Source organism: Lissotriton helveticus, chromosome 3_1, assembly GCF_964261635.1.
Source record: "Lissotriton helveticus chromosome 3_1, aLisHel1.1, whole genome shotgun sequence".
Taxonomy (NCBI): Eukaryota; Metazoa; Chordata; class Amphibia; order Caudata; family Salamandridae; genus Lissotriton; species Lissotriton helveticus.
In genome coordinates, this window is record NC_136061.1 from 138,447,016 (window position 1) to 138,474,080 (window position 27,065).

The following is a 27,065-nucleotide window of genomic DNA, read 5'->3' on the forward strand; positions in this document are numbered from 1 at the left end:
ACAGGAGGCTGGCACTTCTTCCAGCCCTTGGAGATTTTCTTAGCAAGTTTGAGAGTACACACTCAGTTCCTCTCTCCTGGTTCCTTGGCAAACATAAAGAAGCAACTGCAGGATTCCCCAACAAACAGCACTCTGGCAGAAGGGGTAGACAGTCCTTGGATCAGCAGGCTTCTTGTCCTTGGTTCAGGTTTCCTTGTCAGAAGTGATCTAAATTCTTGGTTCAGGGGTCCTTCTCTTATACCCCTTTTTGGCTTTGATCCCTTTGTCCATGCAGGGGAAATTCCCCCCATCTTGGGTTTGTTGTGGGTGTTGCCAGGCCTAGGCACCTGGCCTATTCACTGTGCAGGGCAGAGTCCTCAGCCGCCCAGCAGGAGCGGAGCCAGCATTGTCACTGGCAGGGGCAGGGCCATCAGTTGCCCGGCAGGAGGTGGGGCCAGAAAAGTCCCTGGCAGGCACAGAGTCATCAGTCGCCTGGCAGGGGGGCAGAGCCAGCATTGTATCAGGCAGGGCAGGCTATCAGGAGCTACTCTTCCCCTACTCTCAATGCAAATGCCCCACTCATCCCACACTGACTCATTCAGACCTCTGGAGCCACCCAGCTCCTGTCACACGCACACCAGAACCAGCAGAGACCGGTAGACAGTTAGACAAGAAAATAGCTACTTTCTAAAAGTGCTATTTTCAAACACAGAGTCCAAAAACCATCCACACAAACGGATGCGTTATTAAACCCTGAGTTCAGGGATACCAAACTCGACATTGCACCATGCTCCCCGAGCCCGCTAGGATTATAGCATTAATAATCCTGGCAGCCCATTCTAACTGATGGAGAGCAGGTTACCTTACAATAGTGAAAAACGAATATGGCTGTAATTCACTATTAGGACATGCCAACCTTGTCAGGCTTGTCCTACCTTATGCTTACAATGCACCCTGCCCTTGGGCCTACCATAGGGGTGACTAATATGAAGTTAAGGGAAGGTTTAGGGATTGGCAAGTAGGTGTACTTGAGCAGTCCTCGTGACAGTCAGACTGCACGTGGTCTAGCAATGGTAGACCTTCAGACATACTTTTACTAGGCCGCTCTTGTGGGTGGCACAACATGTGCTGCAGGCCCACTAGCAGCATTTGTATTTACAAGCCCTGGCACTCCTGGTGCACTCTACTAGGGACTGACAGTAAACCAAATAAGCCAAACATAGAAGTCAATCAATACAGCAATTTCACATAGGGAGCACTTGCACTGTGGCACTGATCAGCAGTGGCACAGTGCCCAAAGCAATATACCAGCAAAAACATTGTAAACAGAGGAGGCAAACAGAAAAAAATGGAGGAGAGACTCATGCCAATGATGTCAGGTCTAACACGTGTCCCCTCCAGCTGAAATGTGGGGAGAACTACCCTTACCCTAGGGAGTCCTCATCACTAAGGCGGAAAAATCTGGACAGACCATCAGCATTGGCGTGATCTGTGCCATGGCGGTGTTCCACCGTGAAGTCCATCCCCTGTAGGGAAATGGACCACCTCAACAGTTTTGGATTCTCACCCCTCATCTGCATCAACCATCTGAGGGGCCTGTGGTCTGTCTGAACCCGGAAGTGAGTCCCAAACAGGTAGGGTCTTAGCTTCTTCAGCGCCCAGACCACAGCAAATGCTTCTCTCTCTATCGCACTCCATCTCTGTTCCCTGGGAAGTAACCTCCTACTGATGAAGGCTACAGGTAAGTCTCGGCCCTCTTCATTCACCTGAGCTAGAACAGCCCCCACGCCATGCTCTGAAGCGTCCGTCTGGACAACAAATTCTTTAGAAAAGTCGGTTGCCTGGAGTATGGGTGCTGTGCACATTGCAGTTTTCAGGGTGTCAAAGGCCGTCTGACAGGCGTCAGTCCAGATCACAAGTCTTGGCTGCTTCCTGGAAGTCAGCGAAGTCAAGGGGTGCACAATGTTACCATAATCCTTGACGAACCTCCTGTAATAACCCGTGAGACCCAAGAAGGCTCTCACCTGAGTCTGGGTTTTGGGCGGTGCCCATGCCAGGATGGTATCAATCTTGGGTTGCAGGGGGGCCACCTTGCCGCTCCCTACTTGGTGCCCCAAGTACACCACTGAACCCTGCCCAATCTGGCACTTACTGGCTTTGATTGTGAGGCCTGCTCTGCGCAGGGCCAACAACACTTCCTGGAGGTGGCGCAAGTGTTCCTCCCAGCTCGCGCTGAACCCTGCGATGTCGTCCAGGTAGGCGGCACTGAAATCCTCCAGTCCAGCCAAGACCTGGTTGACCAACCTCTGGAAGGTGGCAGGGGCATTCTTCATCCCAAAGGGCATAACCCGGAACTGGTAGTGCCCATCTGGTGTGGAGAATGCTGACCTCTCTTTTGCCCCATCAGTCAAGGCGATCTGCCAGTACCCAGACGTTAGATCAAACGTGCTAAGGTACCGGGCAGCCCCCAACCAATCTATGAGCTCATCAGCTCTGGGGATGGGGTGCGCGTCAGTCTTGGTGACTGAATTCAGTCCTCGGTAATCCACACAGAACCGAAGTTTCGGTGAAGCACCAGGCGCTGCAGCCTTTGGGACCAAGACCACTGGGCTGGCCCAAGGACTGCTAGAGGACTCAACCACCCCTAAGGCAAACATTTTGGAGACCTCCTCCTTGATGTATGTTCTGACCTTGTCAGTCACTCTGTAAGCCTTGTGCTTCACAGGAGTGCTGTCCCCGGTGTCCACATCATGGACACACCACTGAGTGACACCAGGAATCAAGGAAAACAGATCAGGGAATTGTCCCAACAATTGGCGACAATCCTGCTGCTGTTCAGGGGTCAGTGTGTCAGAGAGGACAACACCATCCACTGACCCATCTTGCTCTTTTGCATACAGGAGGTCAGGAAGAGGCTCACTCTCCTCCTCCATTCCAGCATCTGTAGCTAGGAGCATGCCCACTTTGGACCTTTCTAAGTGGGGCTTCAAACGGTTGACATGCAGGACCCGCAAGGGGTTCCTGGGAGACTTTAAGTCCACCATGTAGGTGACATTGTTCTTTTTCTCCACAACCTCAAATGGTCCAGTCCATCTGTCCTTGAGCGCACAAGGTTCCACAGGGGACATGACCCAAACTTTCTGTCCAGGCTGAAGCTCCACCAGAGTGGCATTCCGGTCGTACCACCGCTTCATCTCTTCCTGGCTGGACTCCAGATTTGCCTGAGCAAGATCTCTGAAGCGCCTAGTCTGGTTCCTAAAGGCCAGCATGTAACTGTATACATCCTGGGGAGGTTTCCTGGGAGATTGCTCCCAGCCTTCTTTGACCAGACTCAAAGGTCCTCTTACCGGGTGTCCAAACAAAAGCTCAAAGGGGCTGAACCCTAGAGACTTCTGTGGCACCTCACGGTAAGCAAACAACAGGCATGGCAAGAGGACGTCCCATTTACGCCTCATTGGTTCTTCAAGACCCATAATCATGCCTTTAAGGGTACGGTTGAATCTCTCAACCAACCCATTACCTTGAGGGTGGTAAGGAGTGGTGAACTTGTAGGTTACCCCACACTCCTTCCACAGAGACTTCATATAGTTGGAAATGAAGTTGGTGCCCCGGTCTGACACCACCTCTCTGGGGAACCCCATTCGGGAAAAAACACCCATCAGTGCCCGTCCCACCACGGGGGCCGTCACTGTTGTGAGAGGGATGGCTTCCGGGTACCGTGTGGCATGGTCCACCAAGACCAGGATGAACCTGTTGCCCAGGGCTGTCTTGGGGTCCAGGGGCCCAACAATGTCAATCCCCACCCGGTCAAAGGGGGTACTGACCACGGGAAAAGGTTGGAGGGGAGCCTTCTGCTTCCGCCCGCTTTTCCCACTTGCTGGCAAGTTTGACAGGTCTTGCAATGGATATCTGTATCCCTTCTCATCTGAGGCCAATAAAAATGGGTGACAAGCCTGTCATAGGTCTTGTCCTGCCCCAGATGTCCAGCTAACGGAACGTCATGAGCCAAACCCAGTAGGAAGGCTCTGAAGCGCTGGGGTACCACCAGCACACGGGCTGACCCAGGCTCAGCAGCCTTAGGCTCGCTATACAGGAGATAGTTCTCCCAGTAGACCAAATGTGACCCTGACTGATCACCTGTTGTCTGGGCTGAGGCCTGCTGCCTCATACCCACAAGAGAGGGGCACACTTTTTGTTCTGCACAAAATTCTTCCCTGGAGGGACCACCATCCTGCTGCCAGTGGGTCAGCTCGGGCAGGTCTCCCAGTTCAGCAACTTGTTCACCTGTGGGTTCCAGGGCATACCCCTCAAGGTCTACCCCCTCCTGGACCACAGGAACTATGGGGGACGGTTTCCCGCGCCCCCTGCCTCTTCTCTTCACAGCTGGGTCCTGGGCCATACTTTCAGGCTCCAGAACCCCATCAACACCCTTACTTGCTGTCATGGATCGAGTGGTTGCACACACCCACTCTGGCACACCCAACATTTTCAAATGTGTCTCCCTCTCCACCTTAGCCCAAGGGGAGTCTTCCAAATCATTGCCCAGGAGACAATCAACAGGCATGGCGGGCCTTACAGCAACTTGAAGAGTACCTGAAACTCCCCCCCATTCAAAGGGAACCTGAGCTACCTTACACTCTCTCTGGGAGTTGTCAGCAGCTATCACAGGGTAGAATGCGTGGGGAACAACCTGCTCTCCGGACACCAAGTGACACTTGACAGCTGTCACACTCGCTCCGGTGTCTCCGAGAGCTTCCACTCTATGGCCATTAATGGTCACCCACTGCCTATATTTCTTAGTGTTACTAGGCAGGGGGGTGGAGGGACCACTTCCATGTCTCCTAAAGAGACCAGGGACATCTCTGAGGGACCCTCCCCACCATGGGCAACCATCTCCTCCCCTCCCAGGGCTACACTCGCCAACTGACGGGGTGGTGCACTGGGTGGTGCACTAGAGTTCTTCAAGGAACACTGAGGATCATAAAAACGGTGTCCCACCTGCTTACAAGCGAAGCAGGTCATTGGGCCCCTATGACCAGGTTTACCTGGCGGGGCCTCTGATTTCTTCACAGGGGGAGGCTGGGAACCCTTCCCTTGGTTCCCTTGGGGATTACTTTGGGGCCCTTTCTGGAACTCCCTCTGTTTACCCTTGTCCCCCCCACTCTTCTGCTGGGGACCCTGCCCACCTTTGGCTGAGTCTCCCACTGGACCCTTGTGGACCCTGGTACTGACCCAGCGGTCCGCCTCCTCAGCAAGTTTTCTAGGGTTAGATATCTTGCTATCAATAAGGTGCTGGCGCAGCTCTGGAAAACAGTTATTAGACAAGTGCTCCCAAGCAAACAAATCATAAAGAGCATCATAACTTTCCACTTTGCTGCCCTTTTCCCAACCATCCATGGCTCTGCAAAAATATGACACATATTCCACCCACGTAGTACCAGGCAACGTCTTACATTCTCTAAAGGCCTGTCTGTACTTTTCTGGGGTTAGGCCATACCTTAACATTAAAGCATCTTTCATATGAGTATAAGACATCCTATCCTCAACAGGCATGTCTAACAGGGTATCTCTTCCCTCATTCACAAAGCGACCCCACAACCCCGCTCCCCAATCCTTCTCAGGGACCCGGTGGGCCAACAATGCTAACTCATATGCTTTAAACCATTGACCAATATCCTCATTCTTCTGAAAATCTTTGATCACATCTTTGGGAAAATAAAACCTACTTTCTGCAGGCACAGATGGGATGCTGCCACCAGAGGGATTCAATTCTAACTCTTTAGCTTTGAGCTCCAACTCCCTCAACCTGGTATCACGCTCCAAAGCTAACTTTTCTCTTTCAAACTCCAACCTTTTGATCTCCAGATCAGCTTCTCTCCTGCCTCTTGCATTCTCTATCTCCAACTGCCCATTTATCTTAAGTTTTGCCATTTCCATGTTGTATGCTCGCTCCTTCGCCCTTTCTTCTCTTTCTTCAGGAGAAAGACCTTTGGAGGAAACACTGCTGCCAGGAGGGGATATGGGCCCATTCACTGGCACCTCCTCCTCCCCTTCCCCTGTTGGTACCACCACCGGATCAGAGGGATCTCTGGCCTCTAACCAGGCCTGCAATGCTTTGAGATAATCTGGTCTCCTTGAAATGCCTGTGGTAGGAACTTTCAACTGCTTGCAAAAGGCTTTCAGCTTCTTTAACGGATAGTCGTTCATCTTACTCCTATCAAATTCCTCCACAACAACAACAGGGGCAGTGACTCCAGCATCACTCATGGTCAAAACTGGCAGTTTTCATAAATCAAGCTCCAGGAAAGCGGAGAACAAAAATAGGATATCCAACCAAAACAGATTGTGGCTGCGCTATGGTCTGCTTTCACTATGTAGCGCACACTAATCACTGCACATGGGTCATAAATGCAAAGTTCAAATCCCACCGCTGACCCACCAATGTTAGAAGCGGCTGTCTCTAGTTGGCAGATGTATACACTTCTGACAAATAGGGACACGCCTTTTCTAGTCAGGGCAAGGGGATCACACACTTAGATAAACCCTGCTCACCCCCTTGGTAGCTTGGCAAAGCAGACAGGCTTATCTCAGAGGCAGTGCGTTAAGCATTTATGACCACATACAGTAATAAAGTGAATACACTACAAATGGACACGACACAGTAGTATTATAAAAATAAGAATGTTTATATAAGGCTTAGCACAAGACCAAATAACGACAAAAATATACCACAATCTTAATAAATACTCTTGGAAGGAAAACTAATAGTTCAAGCACGGTTTCTTCTTAGCACAAAGTCTTTAGTAACAAAAGCAACTCTTCTTCTTTCAAAAACACAGTTCTTGGCAACAATGTAACCCACACGGGAGTCACACGACGTCGAGGCAAAGTTAATCCAAAGGTTCGGCGTCGACCGCGAGGAGCGCTACGTCGAGCCCGGAGTCGCACAGACCCCAACAACACAGTACCTTGGAAAAGTGAAGCACTCGATGATCAGCGGCGTCGAGATGTCCGGCGTCGCGTCTTTGGCGTCGATCGGGCCTCGGAGTCGGGGCGATCTGCAGCGGTGTCGACCGAAGTCAGACGGGATGAAGCAGGATACGGCGTCGTCGATGTTGCAAGAGTGAGCAGCGCTCACGGCGTCGAGAGGGCTCGGGGTCGATGCGATCAGCGGCGGTGTCGACACAGGGTCACTTGGAGCTGGAGCCGAACTCGCTACTCACTGGCGTCGCTACTGGCGTCGATCGGGCCCGGCGGCCGGCGTCGAAGGTGCGGGACACTGGAGCCGTTACTCACGATGTCGAGCTGGATTCGGCGACGTCCGTCGGCGTCGAGATTGCTGGATTCTTCAGAGGTGCTGGATTTCAGGTTCCAGCAACAAGCACTTTTAGCAAATAAATGAAGTCCTTTGACCCTGCGACTTCAACAGGAGGCTGGCACTTCTTCCAGCCCTTGGAGATTTTCTTAGCAAGTTTGAGAGTACACACTCAGTTCCTCTCTCCTGGTTCCTTGGCAAAAATAAAGAAGCAACTGCAGGATTCCCCCAACAAACAGCACTCTGGCAGAAGGGGTAGACAGTCCTTGGATCAGCAGGTTTCTTGTCCTTGGTTCAGGTTTCCTTGTCAGAAGTGATCTAAATTCTTTGTTCAGGGGTCCTTCTCTTATACCCCTTTTTGGCTTTGATCCCTTTGTCCATGCAGGGGAATTTCCCCCCATCTTGGGTTTGTTGTGGGTGTTGCCAGGCCTAGGCACCTTGCCTATTCACTGTGCAGGGCAGAGTCCTCAGCCGCCCAGCAGGAGCGGAGCCAGCATTGTCACTGGCAGGGGCAGGGCCATCAGTTGCCCGGCAGGAGGTGGGGCCAGGAAAGTCCCTGGCAGGCACAGAGTCATCAGTCGCCTGGCAGGGGGGCGGAGCCAGCATTGTATCAGGCAGGGCAGGCTATCAGGAGCTACTCTTCCCCTACTCTCAATGCAAATGCCCCACTCATCCCACACTGACTCATTCAGACCTCTGGAGCCACCCAGCTCCTGTCACACGCACACCAGAACCAGCAGAGACCGGTAGACAGTTAGACAAGAAAATAGCTACTTTCTAAAAGTGCTATTTTCAAACACAGAGTCCAAAAACCATCCACACAAACGGATGCATTATTAAACCCTGAGTTCAGGGATACCAAACTCGACATTGCAGCATGCTCCCCGAGCCCGCTAGGATTATAGGATTAATAATCCTGGCAGCCCATTCTAACTGATGGAGAGCAGGTTACCTTACAATAGTGAAAAACGAATATGGCTGTAATTCACTATTAGGACATGCCAACCTTGTCAGGCTTGTCCTACCTTATGCTTACAATGCACCCTGCCCTTGGGCCTACCATAGGGGTGACTAATATGAAGTTAAGGGAAGGTTTAGGGATTGGCAAGTAGGTGTACTTGTGCAGTCCTCGTGACAGTCAGACTGCACGTGGTCTAGCAATGGTAGACCTTCAGACATACTTTTACTAGGCCGCTCTTGTGGGTGGCACAACATGTGCTGCAGGCCCACTAGCAGCATTTGTATTTACAAGCCCTGGCACTCCTGGTGCACTCTACTAGGGACTGACAGTAAACCAAATAAGCCAAACATGGAAGTCAATCAATACAGCAATTTCACATAGGGAGCACTTGCACTGTGGCACTGATCAGCAGTGGCACAGTGCCCAAAGCAATATACCAGCAAAAACATCGTAAACAGAGGAGGCAAACAGAAAAAAATGGAGGAGAGACTCATGCCAATGATGTCAGGTCTAACAGAATTCAATAGAAAAACCATCGGGGCAGGGCGCGTTGCCACGTTGTAAAACGGAGACAGCAAGGGAAAGCTCCGTCAGAGTGATATCGGTTTCAAGAGGAGCAAAATCAATGTGGGAAGAAGGAGGAGAGGCAAGAGAATGAAAGTAGGAGGATAAGTCAGAGGGAAGGGGTTGAGATTCAGGTGTATAAAGAGGTTTATAGAAAGTGACGAATTCCTGTAAAATAGCTTCATCTTTAAAATGGGAAGTACCATGAGAGTCTGTGATGGAAGCAATGCGGGTGCGTTCCTGACGAGTTTTCAGATAAGAGGCTAGCAACTTCCCCATTTTATTTTGGCCACCGTAATAGCGAGTACTACTTTTCAAAAGATATGAAGCCGCAGCTTCAGTGGACATTTTATTGAAAGCAATTTTGGCAGTGATAAGTTCGTTTAAAGAAGGATCTGTAGGTGAGCGGTAATAGGAATATTCTAATTGTTTGATTTTAGAAAGGAGTTGGGAAGATTGCACCTCAAAGTTCTTCTTTTTATGAGAGACATAGTTCATTATAAATCCTCTAGCGGTTGTTTAAAGGAATCCCAAATGATAGATGGTGAGGAGTCCGAAGTAGTATTAGTAGTGAAAAAATCTTCAATAAAGGAACTGAATTGGCCTGAAAACGTAGGATCCGCAAGGAGAGAGTTATTAAAACGCCATCTGCCTGAGGAGGGGGAGAAGGAGATGAGGTCAAGGAGAACACTGACAGGGGCATGATCAGAGATAAGGATAGAACCTATGTCTGAGGAAAGGGTACATTGGGTAAGGGATTTACTACGAAAAAGATAATCAATGCGAGATTGAGATTTGTGGGGAGGGGAGAAGAAACTAAATTCTTGGAGGTCAGGGTGGCATAATCTCCAAACGTCAGTAAGAGATTTGCGCCGAATAGCAGTGGTGAATTGATTATGTATTCTAGATTGGACAGATTTAACGGGAGAATTTCTATCAAGGATAGGGTCGAGGACTTGATTGCAATCGCCACCAAAAATAATATATTCTTCATCGAGTGAAACCAATTTGTCAGAGATAAATGGCCAAAAGGTATTATCCACTGAAACAGGAGCATAAATATTAAAAATAACCAGGGGTATGTTGTCGATTAGCAATTTGATAAGCACCCAACGACCGTTAGAATCAAAATCCTGATGAATAACAGAAACAGTAAACTTTTTGTGAACTAAGATAACAACCCCATTCTTCTTACCCAAGGCTGGAGATGAAAAAACATGGCCGACCCAAAGTCGTTTTAGTTTAGAGGATTCAATGTCCGAAAGATGGGTCTCTTTCAACATGGCAATGTCTGTTTTCAATCGAGCCAAATGGGATAAAACACGTTGTCTTTTAATGGGATTATTTAATCCTTTAACATTCCATGAGGTAACTTTGAATGTAACAAATTAAAAATAATCATGTGAATACAAACAGCATACAATGCAATACATAACTGTAAAATTATGATCCGATGGAAAGAGGAAAAGATAGAATTGAAAATGGAGAAAAAAGAAGGAGGAAAGTAGAAAAGAGGAAAAACAGATGCAGAGAAGATGATACGAAAGGAAGAAGAAGAAGAACCATGTATTGGAGAGGAGAGGAGAAATAAGAAAGGGGGAGATAAGCAGATGAAAAAAGAGAAGGGAAAAGAGAAAAGGAGAAAAAACTGGAGAGGACAAAACGGGAACAATATATATGAACAACCATAGAAAAACAGGAATCAAAAACATACCTACAGAGGGAGGATTCAAGGAAAGATGGGGAGGGATGGGACCAGACGGGGGGAACAGCGGAACCGGGAGCTAGCAAAACGGAGGCATCACTTCAGAAGAAGGGGAAAACTGTGGGAAGAAAAACAACAACATGAAAAGAGGCAATGGGGAAAAAACGGAAGCAGAGGCACAAAAGGATATGTCAGGCAGTGCACCAACAAGAGAAACAACAATGAAACGGGGGGAACACATAATCAGCCTTTAGGTGAGGACGAAGAATCCATAGCGTCCGAATGGTGAGCGTTGATGATACTCTGAAGGCAGAGGGGATCCTCGTAGGTCGTCGTCCGATTGTTATAAGTAACCCTGAAGAGGCAAGGATGGAAGAGTCCGTAACGAGCGCCCATAGCTCGAAGCGCAGGTCTCATATTAAGGAAGGCTTTCCTTCTGTGTGCAGTGGCCTTGGCGTAATCCTGGGCAAAAAATAAGGTGGATCCAGACCAAGTGACCCGCTGGGATGACTTAGCTGCAGAGAGGACTTTCAACAAGTCCGTATATTCAAAAAAATAAAGGATCACCCCTCTTGGTTTCTGTGAGGGGGAGGCAGTAGAGGAAGGACGGCCCAATCTGTGCGCTCTTTGAATGTTCAGAGTGGTGCCCTCTGGCATATGGGGGACCTTAGGGATGAAAGAATTAAAGAAAGTAAGGGGGTCTGACCCCTCCTGTCCTTCCTCAAGGCCGTAAATACGGAGGTTGTTGCGCCTATTACGGTTTTCAAGTTCCTCGACCTGTCTCTGTAGCGTGAGAACTTGGGATTGAAGAGGAGAAAGCATAGCACAGATATCCGTAAGGGAAGAAATAGAGTGCTCCACCGCAGTGACTCTGTTGTCGATTTGCGACCAGTTGTCGGTGAGAACTTGGAGTTTTGCATTCGTTTCCTCCATAAAGGGTCGTAGTGCTCTAATCTCTTCCAATAAAATCTCCATAGATAAAGAGGAGGCAGGTTTAGGGGGAGAAGGAGGACTGTGCTTGAGGCATTTAGTGAGAGATTTCCCTGATGCCGTTGCAGCAGAATCTGAGGAGGAGATATCGAGTCTTGAATACGGGAGAATTCGGTAAATATCTTCGAATTCTTGATGAAGATATGCCTTGGAGAAGCTTTCAAAGAGAGAGTGCCCTTTAATCTGCCCATAAGAAAAATTGGCAAAAGCGCGGCTCAAAATGACGTATGAATTGTGAGAAGCAAAACATCACAAAATGGCCGCCAGGTTCAAAGTCAGTCAGAAAAAAGGGGAAACAAAGAGAAAATTGGAGGCATGAGGAAAGGCGAAAGCGCAACTAAAAGGAAGAGTTGAGCCAGGAAGAACGTTATCATCGGTGAAAAAGAAGCCACAGTCTTTCCGAGGAAACATAACAGATTGGCATCTCAGCACGCCAGGAAAACAAAATGGCGGTCGCAAGGCAGCAGCGAGAGAAGAAACTCACATCGTCAAGAAAGCTGTGAAATCTCTGCCGAGAGGAACCGCAAATGTCCAAGAAGGAGGAGCAGATGGTCCGACGCCCTCACAGCCAAAAAATAGCGCTGAGGGCGCCAAGCCACGCCCCCCAGTAGTGATTTTAAAAGTGCTTTCCGTTCATTAAGTAACATAGGGCATACACAAAAAATGTGTTGAATAGATTCGTCTTCATAACCGCATAGTCTGCTGTCTCGTTTTTTACTTTTATCCTTCCATGCTGGGATTAAGTCTTTTGTTTCCCACATGGCCAGACGCAACCTCATAAATTGATGTTTTAAAGTACGTGAGAAATACGCTGATAAATATTCCTGAGGCTTCCTTTTCCAATATGAATTAATAACTGTCCAGGCATGCCGTCTCTGCAGTAGGGTGTTCTCATCCTTTGAGTGAGACAAACTTTTTATTGTGATGTTAATTAATTTGTTGAATGCCTTTTTTCCTATGCTAAGATTCCAAATATCTAGGGCGGGGAGGTCCGTTATCACCTGGTTTAAGTAACTACCCCAGGATCCTTGCGTTTTCTTTCCTTTTTTGACTTTCTATTTCTTTCCAGCATAGGTGATCTATAGTTCCACTTGCAGAGGCACGCAACCTTCAGCACAATTTTATTAAAGCTCCTTTGCTGCAAAATTCCTGGTTTAATAAGCCAAACTCTAGCAGCACCTGAGCAGGCGGTGCGCTTTGCTGGGTATGGAAGACTTTTTTAATATACTTTTGTTTGTATTTTGTTTAAAACCGTGACTTCACATCCTTTCATTATTTCAGTGCCATAGGTTTCTGTTGGCATTAACTGTGCCTGCATAACTGTTAATAAGTTGCCATATGATGGACAGCTTAATTTCAGATTTTGACTTCATTGAAATGAGCTGTGATTTGTGGGTTAATGTTCGTTCTACCATAAATCCAAGATATTTGTAGGAAGCAGCTATTTTGACTTTCTTCCCCTCTATATACCATGTATATTTCTTGTTTTTGTTTTTGGCATCTACTAGCCCTACGACCTTTGTTTTTGATAAATTCTGTTCTGGGATGGAGTGATTTGATTAAGTGTCACAAATTCAAAAAATGCAGGAACTGGAAAGAAGGTGTGAGGTGTGGTTTGGTGGCAGGATCTTGAATGATCCGGATGTTTGAGCTGTCACATCTCCCCAATTCATCCATACACAGGAAGATTTCACCTTTGTAAGCATTTTTGCCTCTTTCAAGGTTGTAAACTGACTGCTTTCGGCCATTCACTGATCTCAAGATGGACCTTACTTCTCTCATCCTACTCCCTGTGGCACCTGCACCACCACCACATCACAGCCAGGACGCTCAGACCCTGGGAGGAAAGAGGCATTCTGGCATCTCAAGCATCGCTACAGTTCTCTTCCCAGCAAACCTCTGAGCTGCCAACATTGGAAGTGCAACTTTCTCAAGTTAGTGGTTTTTCCCAATTTATTCTTGGTGCTTTGGTTACCACAAGATTGCTGCTTAAACACATCCGAAACTATGTCTTGTTTGCTAGAGGACTCACTTCACATCTTGCAAAGATTATGGAGCTGTAAGGATTGCAGGCATGCTAGATGTTTTGGGGGGCATGGGTCAATAAACTGAAGCGGTGTCCTTCGTCGGTTGAGGATCTATTTCAAACTTTAAGAAAGATATCTTGCAAGAGAAGAGAGGACATGGTTGATCCAGTATCTAGTGCCAGATAGTGGCATAGGCTGTGTTAGCTGTCTTGACATTCATATGATATGTTTGCTTGAAAATATAGGGGCATATTACCAAGGGTGTCGATAGGCAATTATCGCCGGTTTAGCGGCCGTTTTCAGCCGCTAAGCGGCGATAATTCTATCGCTCTGTTAGCAAGCTGTCGCTAACTGATGTTAGCGACAGCTTTTAGGCAATGGCGAGTGGTTTGGGGACCGCTTTGCATGTCAGCGATATTTATCGCTAATGACATGCAAAGTGGGGGTACCCAACCTGTTAGCTACTGAAAGCAGTTGCTAACGTCGCTACCGCCTATTAGCAAGGCAGGCGTAGCGATGGAAGTATTCCCGCTATCGCCAAAAACCAATGCCTGCTCAGACCAGTTCTTAGCCATGTTATCCAATGGGAAGTGGATAACATGGCTAAGAGCATTTCGTCGCTAATGCGTGAATATCGCTGTACTCTCAGCGATATTCACGCATTTCGCCTGATTTTTATCGCTTTTGAGATAAACCTTGCTAATAACAAGTTATCTCAGCAATAAAAACCAGTGATGCGTGGCAATAAAAATATTGCCGCTAACCCTACTTAGCGATAAATATCGCTATTTGTTGGTAATATGCCCCATAATTCCTAGCGGGTCGTAAATTCTGAGTTTGCACAGGGATCGGAATTCTGAGATTTGTGATAAACACTAAGGTATCGCCTCAATTTTGGGTGTGGTAAACATCAATTCTGCATAAAATTCCTCATTTACAAAGAAAAACTCGTAATAGAGGTTTTTGGCGCAAATGGTAACTATCAGGATATATCAGGGTATATCAGGATATAAAGGATATTAGTAGTTAACATGTGCAGTAAAAACGCCAGTTTTTACTGGGCCAATCAGAATTAGTTTATTCTTCTAATTATAAATAGCTGCCAGAAGTTACTTCATAGCTCTTCTGTTCTGTCAATGATATCATTAAGACCTGGTTTTGTTAGTGCAGTAATATACAAGGGTGACATTTTGAAGACTGCAAGGATTGCTCGCTCGCTGTCACTGGTGAAGGGAAATTTTATATAAAGATGTTTGTCCTTAATTGCTACGCTTTTGGTTCCAACACAGAGTAGAAATCAAGCCTGCCTCATCGTCAGTGAGTTTCATTATTGTCTTCAAAGTTTGAACTTTGATGATATGTGAATTTTGTGGCAACACCATGATGCAGTGAAGATGAGGTCCAAGGATGCAAATCTCCTTCCTTCTCTGTCATTGGTTGCTTTAATGGTATCAAGTGTTCAATGTGTTTAGGTAAAGATGCTGTCTTGTTTCTAACATTTGTGGATTTCCATTACCTACTACTATGAGGCAAATATGTCAGGGTGTTCCAGCTCATGTCCAGGAGATGTTGATTATAGCCAGATTTTCTGGATATCCGGCTATGTTTAGATGCAATATAAATCTACATGAATCTAAATGCCACAGTGAACTCAATCAGAAAAAACGAAGAGGCACCCTGTATACAAATGAGAGTAGGGTTATGAAGGCCATAGCTACAACAATGATTAAATACAAGGCATGCGTAAGGTGAGAATTCCAATGCGTGAAAAGGTGCTACATGTGAGAGTGAAAACAAATAAAAAATGTGCCGAAAATATACTATGCACATAAACTAAACAGTCTTAACGAACAGGACTTACATTTATAGAGAGAACCTTAAAGATAAGCAAATAGGATGGATTGCTCAAAGCCAACTCATAAATACAAATGTGACTAAGATAGAACAGTCGATTTGTCCACTTCTAAACACAATTTGACATGGCCTTTCTCAAGACAGAATTGTAGCAAATTGGCTCAAAAGAAACAAGAGACAATTCAATGCTAAAATGAACGAGACGATCAATGTCCTACATAAACAACTACAAGTGCTGGAAGATAGAATCCTTCATGAGTATCATTAACCGCATGCGCGCTACCGGTTTTCCCGCATGCGTGCTGCGATTTTGAAAAACCCGTGTTACATGACGAGCTCAGCTCGTCATCAGCGTAGCGCAGGTTACGCTCATGACGAGCTGAGCTCGTCATGAGCGTAGAAGGGGTTAAAAGCATAAAGGCGTTGTCCTAAATGCAACCATTCAGCTTTCGGTGTGAAGTGGGAAAAACAGTAAAAAATAACCACAAGTCCACCCATGTAAATTGGGTGGGCGGAAATGTAGCCATTTCTCTGATGGTCCTTACTCCCCAGAGCTATCAGAGAAGTTTGGCCAAAGCAGAAACAGAGGAGTTTGCCCACAATTTAATTTGGCAGGTGGACCACTATATTTGCCAGGAAGCAACTTTTTCACCTTTGCAACAGAGTACCCTCTCTTCCTATATATATATCAGTCCCAATAATTGCTAGATATTGAGCACACTAACTTTTGGTAGTGCCGGCCACGGTGCTTTTGCTCTAGCACTTAGGGGCATATTTACTATTAGTGCCGTTCCTGTGGCGATATGTGTTTCGCCATATTTACAAGGCAGCCTTAAGCCACTTAACATGGCCTAACTCTGCCTTGAAAATAAGGCCCCCTTTCACGCTGTACTTAGCGTGAAAATGGTGGGCAATGGGTGTTATGCTGGGTGTTCCATCGCAACACCCATTGATTTTGACACTGCCTCATATTAACAAGGACAGCATTAATATGGGGCAGCACCAAAATTAAGACCAGGGAAAACCTGGTCTTAAACAGGCGCAACGAGGAGAAAAGTTAAATTTTTCCTCGTTTTGCTGTTTCCATATGTGCTTCATTGTGCATTGTGTGCTGATTGTTTATGTGCAGGAAGGTGTCCCTTCCTGGGCATAAACAATCAATAAAAAAAATGACGTTTTGCAACTTCCATGTGTGCTTTATTAAGCAGCACACATAGAAGTGTGAAAACGCCCTTTACAGATTGTTAATGTGCAGGAAGGGACACCATCCTGCACATAAACAATCTTCCCCCCAGCGCACGCACCCTTGCACTATGGTGCGAGGGTGGTTGCGTTGGTGCTAGGCTTCTAAATTTAGCAACAGGGCGGGGGAAAATGCAGGGCTGCACCATATTCTTGTAAGTATGGTGCAGCCCTGCGTTTCAGAACTGGTGAAGTGTGGCATTAAGCCAAGGAGGCTAACGCCACGCTACACCAATTCTAAAGTAAATATGCACCTAAGTCTTTTAAAAATTATGCATTGCATCTGCCTTAATCTTAGGTCAATTGGGGTGCACCATCACCTGAAACTCAAAATACTTTTTGAATTACAGATTAATTAACACTGCACATATTTCACTGGTCATTTGACAAAAATCAATGTTTTTCTCGCTTACTTCAGACTTAAATATTAGGTTCTTCATTTGGCAACTCACGACGATAGGCTGATGACGTATCTTTAAATCATAATAATGACCTGAAATGGTGTGATACTGGTAGAATGAATTATTTCTACTCATTACTATAATAACTACATAAGATCGGATGTAACTAAGTTTAAGTGCTTACAAGATATAGACGACTATTGGGAAACCACTTTCTTTTTCACTTATATTTATAAGTCCTAAACAAATCTTATTTTATATTGCGACTGCTATCAGGAGTGTCCCAAAGCTGAACCCAAAAGACATTATCAAAAGGCTAATGACAAATGATCAATGGAAACAGAACAGTTTGTAGGTGTTTTTGGAAGGTATGATGATTAGAGATGTACCAAATTGACATATCTTATCTAGAAAGAGTGGCCAACAAACTTTCTAAGGTTAGTTCTGGGCACCTGAAGAAAGAGCACACCATTGAATGTCAAGGAGAGAGGAGGACAAAAAAGTGGACATTGGATTAGATGCATTACATAGTGTTTTTGCAGAAGGCTGTGGAAATTAGGTAGCTTGCCTTAAAAAAATGCAGTTGATGAATGAAAGCTAATGGAGGCTCTAGTTAAGGGTACTCACAGGAGCCCGGGCAGGAAGATTAAGAATTGTATAAGCAGAAGCATTGTGAATGGTCTGAATACTTTTCAGGAGGAGTATAAGCAGGCTGAAATGTAGTGTTTAATTTCAGCCAGTGGTTATGGATGGGACCTCCAACACTCATTTGTGGACACCAGCACTTATTTTTTCACTTCAGACACTTACCAAGAGCAAAACAGAGAGAAATACACAAGAGGGGAAAGACGGTTTGAAGAGAAAGACAGAATAACGTCACAAAGAGATAAATCAGGGGCCACCAAGAGTGAGAGAAAGGGGTGTGGAGTGTCTGGTAGTGGAATAAAGAGGGATTAGTTGGATTAAAGACTATTCCGCCTTGGTCTGCTGCATGCCAATGTTTAATAGTAGCGACAGCAGGCTTCTGAGCATATATTTTGGCAATAAAACTCTTTCTTTTACAAATGAGGAATGCCAAAAAGAATATCATTATTTACAACAAGGGGTGGTGATGGACAGAGTCTCTGAATTAAGCAGAGTACTCTCACCCAGTCAAGAGAACAGGGCTAGATCCAACACCGTTTTTTAGCTCATTGCACCATCCCCGTTTCAGAACCTGGCTGTATGCAAATTAGTCTGTCCCTGGCCCAGTGCATCATGGGAACAGGGCAGACCAGACTACAAAAGCCAATTCTTACACTGGGAAGGAAACAAGCTTTCATCACCACCCCCTTTTCTGAATCGTTTTTGGCCACTATAGGTGTGGCAGGGTATACTCAGACATGAGTCCCTTTCTCACTGCTCCATCAGGATTCAAGCAAGCCGGGCCGAAGAGGCTGAAATGCCAGAAACCGGTCCCCGGTAGCTTGTCTCCTTTCTGGTGAAGAATTGGCTTGGTAGTTTGGTCTGCCCTGTTCCCATGATGCACTGGGCCAGGGACAGACTAATTTGCATATAGCCAGGTTCTGAGCTGGGATGGGGCAGTGAGATAAATAACGGTGATGGATCAAGCCCTGATCTTTGGACTGGGTAAGAGTGGTCTGCTTAATTCAGACACTCTGTTCATCACCACCCCCTTTTCGAAAAAGAATATCATAGCCGTAGATCAGATGAGACAATATACTGGCTTGGACTTCCTTTCTTCTTCCATCTTGGAGAGGACAAGAATGGATCGTTTAAAAAAGCCTTAGAAGACCAAAACATAAATTAATATTTGAATTCTATGTAGCATAAAGCATAAGGGGTCCACAAGGAGTTTAGAGTAATTCTCAGAGTGGTGACCACCAAGTGGAGGAGAAGAATGATGTGGGGAGAGGATGTGGCCTAATGGCTAGAGTAGTCAACCTCTGAACTGGTGCACTGTGATTCTGGACAAATCATTTAATCTCCCCATGCCTATCTCAAAAAAAAAGTAATAATGTGTCCATCTGTAAGGCAATTGGTGCTCATGTAAAGTGCTTCAATACCTTCGGGTCTAGTTTGCGCTATATAAAACTCCCCAAAAAAAGTAGTACATGCTAATTAAAAGCACATATTTCTTGTTCGAGGACAATTAAAAAAAAACTGCCATTCATCCAAGAAGTGACAAATAACATACATGATAACATTTTCTTCCAATCTGATCAGAAGTTGTGTGTCACAGACATAGGTAAAACACATCTGTGCTAGATATTATGATCACATCTACAAAGGTGTAGCATAAATGATGATTAATGCCGGTCTCAGAGAACAACCCTTTCTTAACTCACATGGAAGAACATAAAAAAGCTAATCTTAATGGAGAGAGATAGCCTTACTGATACCTGCCTGAAAAGACGGATTTAAATAAGTCAAATTTTAAGCTATGGCTATATTATGAATCATGTTGAGTAATAACTGATTGTTTCAGTTATCAAAGGCCATAGAGACGTTTGGTGGGTTTATTGTTAAAGAGCTTCCCTCAGTGTAAGGCCCGGGTAATTTCTAGCCTTCCCCTAGATCAAAAGTGACTATAATCCACTAGCATTTCAGTCTTAGATACCTTTTCGCTTATTAATAAGGCTTAGCTATGCGCTTTGACAGGGTTTAGTGCCTTTTTACCGTTAGTTAGGCCTGTAGGCCCAAAACCAGAGAGCAGCCATTTTGGATGGCTGTCGCATCCATTTTAGATAGTTGCCTCGTCTGTGCGAGATGCTTCCAGAGTAAGAATAATATTTAGATCTAACCTGTTATTCGCTAGCGGGAAAACCGGCCGAGACCGGCCCTTATCAGAAGAATGTATTTTGTTCACTGGTGGAAGACGCAACACGCAGGTGGCCACTGCCGACGGGGTGAGAAGCCAGAGACTGGTACAGGAATTTGGTGGGAGTCGGCCTAAGGTTGGAAATTTCCATGGTGAATGACAGAGAGATATTAGCGAAGAGCAAGGGGAAGATAGAGAGAGAGCAACGTGCGGAGGAGACCGATGAAGTTGGTCCGAGAGCTGGTGATTAATTGCTAGCTTTTTTCTGAAGAGGAGAATCCTGCACTGTCACCATGCAGGAGTGGTAGAAACAGAGCGAGTCCAGAAGAGGGTTAGAGTTTTGGAACCAAGGCAGCGTAGACGAGGCGTAGCGGTGCAGACGTGTATTCGTGAGCCATAGTGGGAGAGCGGAGTCCCGAGCGACTGAAGACCCAAGACAGAAAGAGAGAGAGGGCCCAGCCCCGCTGCTGAGATGGAAAGACGCACGTTTAAGGTGAGGCGTTCTAAGCTAGTGTAGATGACCCATAATTATTAATTCATCTTTCCTCCTTTGTTAGGTTGTAGACGATGGCTAATTGCAACTATAATTATCTTGCTTATGATGTGTCTAATTGTATAAATAAATGATGTTATATCCGATCCATATTTGAGTGTTGTTTCCATGACAGGACTAACCTTTCTTTTTAACAAGATACTGGCAGGTTAGCAGGTGAGTAGACCCTTCTAGCAGGTAACTGAGAAATGAGAGATTGTGTAGCCTATGGCTGGAAGGAACTCCCAAATGTTCTAATGAGATAGCTCTTCTAAATTGAGACTCGTAAATATCGTCGGTACACCTTAGGTGTACCACCGACCCCTATAGAACACTCCATTGGGGAATAACAGGTTCACCAGTGGGAAGTATAAATGTTATTGATCCTAAGGGTCAGGGAACCGTCTGGCGACGTTAAATCAATAGTCTGGCGACTGTAAATCAATAGTCTGGCGACTCTAAATCAATAGTCTGGCGACTTTAAATCAATAGTCTGGCGACTCTAAATCAATAGTCTGGCGACTTTAAATCAATAGTCTGGCGACTCTAAATCAATAGTCTGGCAACTTTAAATCAATAGTCTGGCAACTTTAAATCAATAGTCTGGCGACTCTAAATCAAAATAAGCTGCCCTCCGATGTAAGAGGGGGTAGGTTGGTCCAGGTCAGCTTGCCGTGGGGCTATAAAGTAAGAATCATAGGATATAATACATGGAATTCCTTAGATGCTAGCTATAACTCTAATTGTATAGGCTTGTAAATAGCCTCTTTTCACCTTCTCAGGTGAGTCTTCTAAATGTCTTGTAAATAGCGGCCTGAGAAGAGTGTGTTTGCGTGACGACTGGGTTAGCCACGGCTGGTGGCTGCCTATCCTAAAAATCCGGTCGTTACACTTGGCGTCACAAATCGTTTCGATCGATAATTGCGGGAATGCCGTTGTGATTTCTTGAGAGGATCCGTGGGTTCTCGCCGTGTATGATTTTGTATATATCTGTTTGTTGTATTATTTTTTGTTCGATTCTATTTGCTGTATATATTTGTCAAGATGTTTTCGAAGAAAGTTAAACCTCCTTTCGTATTGCCTATTGACATACCTCGTTGGGATTCTACCGCTTACGAAGCGCTTGCACGTGAATGGGCTAATTCTACTGGGCTGAGTGAGAACTGGAGTTCCTGCTTGGGGGACGCTGGGCCAGCTCAGGTGGTTGAGTGCTTGCAGAAAGTCCCGGTCGTGAAGGGCAATGAGCTTCCCATTTTGGGACGGAGAGGTTGGATGTTGTTGAATGCGTACAGGCTTGTGCATGAGAATATGACTCGATTGCTACCTGACAATAAGGCTTTGGAGGAACAGTTTGTTCCAGTTCAGAATGATGTTACTCTTTTGCGATGTCAAAATAAACTGCTCGCTGACAAACTTGAAGCATATCAGGCTGTAGCCGAAAGGGCTGCTGTCCGTATTGCAAAATACAAATATAGACACCGACGTGGAAGGGTTAACACCAGAAAAGTACGTATGGCCGTTGCGAAGGCAGGGCTTGACTGGAATCCCGATGAATGGGATGGCGATATTTGGAATTCTTCTGATGCGTTTTCTTCATCTGAGGAGGATGCTGCGCGTGCGCCGTCTCCCGTTAAATGACGTAATGCTTCTAGAGAGCGTACTGACGTTTCTGCTCATCCGATATATCGACGTAAATTACAAGGCAATCCTAATGCTCCTCATGGTATTGCGCTTGACAGCTTGGAAGATTACACACAACAGGAATTGAATTATATTTTGGATCGCTTCCGACAAAAGTCGGGTGAATCCTTGCTGACTTGGATGGTCCGTCTTTTTGACACTGGTGCTTCTGGTATCTCGTTAGATCATGGTGATGCTGTGAAGTTTTGTATCTTGAGTTCTGATCCTACTGTTCAGGAAAGTTTCTGCCATTTTAATGCTAATAACCAAACCAATCTTTTGCAGCTGGCAGTGGAAGGTTGCAATCGTAAATATCCGACTGAGTCTGATTGGCCTATGAATGAAAAGCAGTGGTATACTTTGAGAGACGCTTCTCAGCGTTTGAAAGAGGAATGCATGAAGACCGCTATCTTTTTGGGTACGGCTCATCAGTTGATGGACTGCGTGCTTAATACATCTGGGAGGAATAGGTTAATTCGTACTTCCCCTTCTGCTTATAAACAAGTGATGATGACTCTGTTGATTAATCAAACTGGTAATCCTTTGTCTGCTGTGCTTGAAGCTGTGCGTGAACTCAGCGACTTGGGTGACTGGTTTAAGCCGGAACGACAGTCTCGGCCTGAGGCTCGCACTGATGATTTCCGTTTCACTCGATGTGATATGTATACGGCTCTGCTTAAGGATGGAGTCCGTGAGAGTGAAATTCACGATATTCCTAATAATTTGCTGTGGACTATGTTACGTAAGCGTGCCTTAGATAGGAAGGAAGGTGCTAGACGGGTCCGTAAACAGGACATTGATCACTATCACTCTGATGGTGATGAATATGGTTCAAGGGTGTCCCGTGAGTACGGGGGAGAGAGAGAGAGAGAGAGAGAGGGGGAGAAAGAGAGAGAGAGAGAGGGGGAGAGAGAGAGAGAGAGAGAGAGAGAGAGAGAGAGAGAGAGAGAAAGAGAGAGAAAGAGAGGGTGACAGGACACGGAATGATTCATCTTGGCCCCGGAGCGGGAGAGACAGAGACAGAGAAAGAGAGAGAGATGAGAGAAGAGACTATTCTGTACGAGAGAGAGAGAGAGAGGGTGGTCGATCCCCAGAGGTAAGAATGAGAGATAAAAGATCACGATCACTTGAGAGACTATCGCAATACGTTGTGAATGACAAAAATCCTTTTCTTGAGGATAAAGGATATGAACGAGATGCAACATTACCTAAACGGTATGAGAGTCTGTATCCTGATTTGTCCTGGGCGCAAGAACACAGTAAACGAGACTAGGAAGTAGGTCAAGCTCCAGTGCGAAATTGGTCTCGTAAAGACTATAGGCCTTATGTAGATATTGAAATATATTGGAGACATCGAAATATACAGAGGGCCCGAGCATTGGTGGATACTGGAGCGGAGGCCACTCTAATTTCTGGAAATCCTAAAAAGTTTAAAGGACAAGGTTACACAATTACTGGATTAGGTGGTAAAGAGACCCCCGCCGTACAAACTAAACTTGAACTGAGAATTGGAAGAAATCCCCGAAAAGAGTATCATGTATTGGTGGTACCTCTTGATGAATATATAATTGGCATTGATATTTTAAAAGGTATGACATTGCACTTGGATGATGGATGTTATAAATTTGGACATGACTATTACATATCATCTAAATTCGTGAGAGTGGGGCGTCTAATGATGCCTCCGATTAAGATTCCTCAAGCCACGAAGGTGGTTTCAATGAAACAGTACCGCATTCCCGGTGGGCACGAAGAGATCAGTGCTACCATTCAAGATTTAATGGACGCAGGAGTAATAATTCCTGTTACGTCGGCTTGGAACAATCCTGTTTGGCCGGTCCGTGAGAGTGACAATTCTTGGCGCATGACAGTTGATTATCGAGAATTGAATAAACATACACCTTCTTTGACGGTTGCTGTCCCTGATGTTATTACTTTGATTGAGAGAATTCAGAAACATACAGGAACATGGTATGCAACCATTGACATTGCTAATGCTTTCTTTTCCATCCCGATTGCACCTGAATGTCAGGAACAATTCAGTTTTACATGGAATGGCCGTCAAATGACGGTCAGAAGTCTTCCCCAGGGCTACGTGCATAGTCCGACTATCTGTCATCGGATAGTGGCGGAGCATTTAGACGAGGTGACCATTGATCCTAAAATTCAAGTGTGTCACTATATTGATGACATACTAATTCAAGGCGACACACAAGATCAGGTGCAAACCCAATTTGAACAAATCATTGCACACTTACAAAGCAAAGGCTGGGAGATTAATCCTGATAAATTACAGGGTCCGGCGCAACATGTAAAATTTTTAGGTATCCATTGGCATGAAGGAAATAGAGAAGTAATCCCCCAAGTGAAACAGAAAATTGCAGAATTCGCAGTCCCTAAAAATAGGAAAAAAGCTCAAAAATTCATTGGTCTATTTGGCTTCTGGCGCCAACATATTCCACATTTGAGTCAGATTTTGGCCCCTTTATACAAAGTCACACGTAAAAAGAATGCATTTGAATGGAACAATGCACAGCAAAATGCATTTGATCTAGCAAAAGAAGCAATTCAGCATGCTTTGGATTTGTGGCCAGTGCGTGATGGTGATGTGGATTTGAATGTGTCTGTACAAGAGAGGTATGCAAATTGGAGTTTGTGGCAGAAGCAAGGCAATACTAGAGTACCTCTAGGTTTTTGGACTAAAAAGCTACCAGATGCTGGTGAGCGATATACACCCTTTGAGAAACAATTGCTTGCATGTTACTGGGCTTTGGTAGACACGGAGCAATTAACATTGGGACATGATGTGATTCTGAGACCAGCGATTCCTATTATGCAATGGGTTTTAAGTTCACCAAAAACCCATAGAATTGGACATGCTCAGGAAATGAGCATAATTAAATGGAAGTGGTATATACAAGATCGGGCTCGCGTGGGTCCAAAAGGAGTAGCAATGTTGCATGAGAAAGTGGCGCAGGCGCCATTGAAAGAGGGAGAAACTGAACACTCCGTACCGGTAGTACAGGAATCTCCTGTTAAATGGGGTATGCCATTCGATGATCTGTCCGTGGAGGATAGAAAACACGTTTGGTTTACGGATGGTTCTGCCAGGTACATAGGAGAGAAGAGGCATTGGAAAGCCGTCTCCTATAACCCCGTGACCAAAAAGCTATTGAGCACTACTGGTGAAGGGCGAAGTAGCCAGTTTTCAGAATTATATGCTGTGTACCAGGTTCTGAAACAAGAGTTACCTGGAAAATGTCATACTTTTACTGATTCATGGTCCACTGCAAATGGATTAGTGATGAGGTTGCCCACGTGGAAGTCCCGTAATTGGTCGATCCACGTAAAAGAGATCTGGGGCAAAGAGCTGTGGCAGGAGATTTGGGAGTTCCTTCCTCAAAGTGATGTAACAGTTTTTCATGTTGATGCTCATATGCCCATTGACTCTTTAGATAAACTATTCAATAATATTGCAGATGAACATTCCAAAATCATTAAGGCAGTGGTGGACCAACGAGATTCTGATTTGGCGGGCTAGGCGAAATGGGCTCACCAAAAGGCAGGACATTATGGCGAGAAAATTACTAGCAGGTGGGCAGCTGAAAGAGGCATTTATATTCCTCTTGACTTAATTAAATCAGCCATACTCCACTGTCCTGTATGTCAGCATTCCCAACATAGACAAGTGCCTCGTATAGTGAAGGGTCAGTTGCATCGTGGTAAATCTCCTGCCCAAGTGTGGCAGATAGATTATATTGGCCCATTACCCATGAGCAAAAACTGCCAATATGTTTGTACAGTTGTTGATACTTTTAGTGGTGTTTTAATTGCTTTTCCCTGTAAAAATGCTACACAAATCAATACTATGAAGACTTTAGATTTGATTACATTGTACTATGGTACTCCACTTCAGGTGCAATCTGACAATGCTTCCCATTTTAAAGGAAGATGGTACACGATTATTGTGCGGAAAACAATATCGACTGGGTGTTTCATATACCCTATTACCCACAAGCGTCCGGTCTGATTGAGCGAATGAATGGTCTATTGAAAGACCAGTTACGTAAATTGTCAGACGGTACCTTAAAGAATTGGAGAGATCATTTATCTGATGCTTTACTGATCCTGAATAATCATCCATATTTGTATTCACATTCTCCTTTAATGCGTTTATTCCCTCCTACAGCTGATGTTAAACCTAACACTGTTATACGCACAGTGTCCTATTGGGAAATCACACCCGGAGCTTTGGCTCCATGTAGAGCTACCCCTGGTTCTGCAGGCTTAGATCTGCATTCTTTAAAAAATACTGTACTGAAAATTAATGCGATTACTGTAATTGAAACAGGAATTGGTGTCCAAATACCTACTGAACATTTCGACTTGATTGCCCCAAGATCTGGTTTAGCTTTAAAAGGTATCCAGGTGCTTGGCGGAGTAATTGACTGTGACTACCAAGGAGAAATTAAAGTCATCCTGTTAAACAGTGGCGATTCTGAAGTTGCAGTTCACGAAAATGATAGAATTGCCCAATTGGTTATTATGCCTGTATTCAGTGGTGCGATTCAAAAAGGTGCAGCTCCAACTCTGTTAACAATGCGTGGTGCAGGTGGCTTTGGCTCCACCAATAATCCCGGAGCTAGAGTGTGGGTGCAGTCGCCGAATAATCCCCCTGAACAGGCCGAAATTATTGCAACAGGATCTGACAATACAGTACTAGTGATGAGGCCAGGGCAAGAAGGCTGGGACGTAGTCCCAGCTAACAAATGTTATTTGCGAGAATAAATGATACTTGTTATTTGGATTGCAGATCATTACGTGGATTGCTGCTGCCGGATGTGTCGTCGTTGGACTCCCGTGGGTCTGCTGCGACGAGAGTCAAGAGAGTGTCCGGGACCGGATTCACCATGTGGGCAGAGGACGTCGCTCCGTTGCAGCATGGGACGTTGATACTAACTTTTGGGTCAGCCTGGCCCATACACTTATTAACT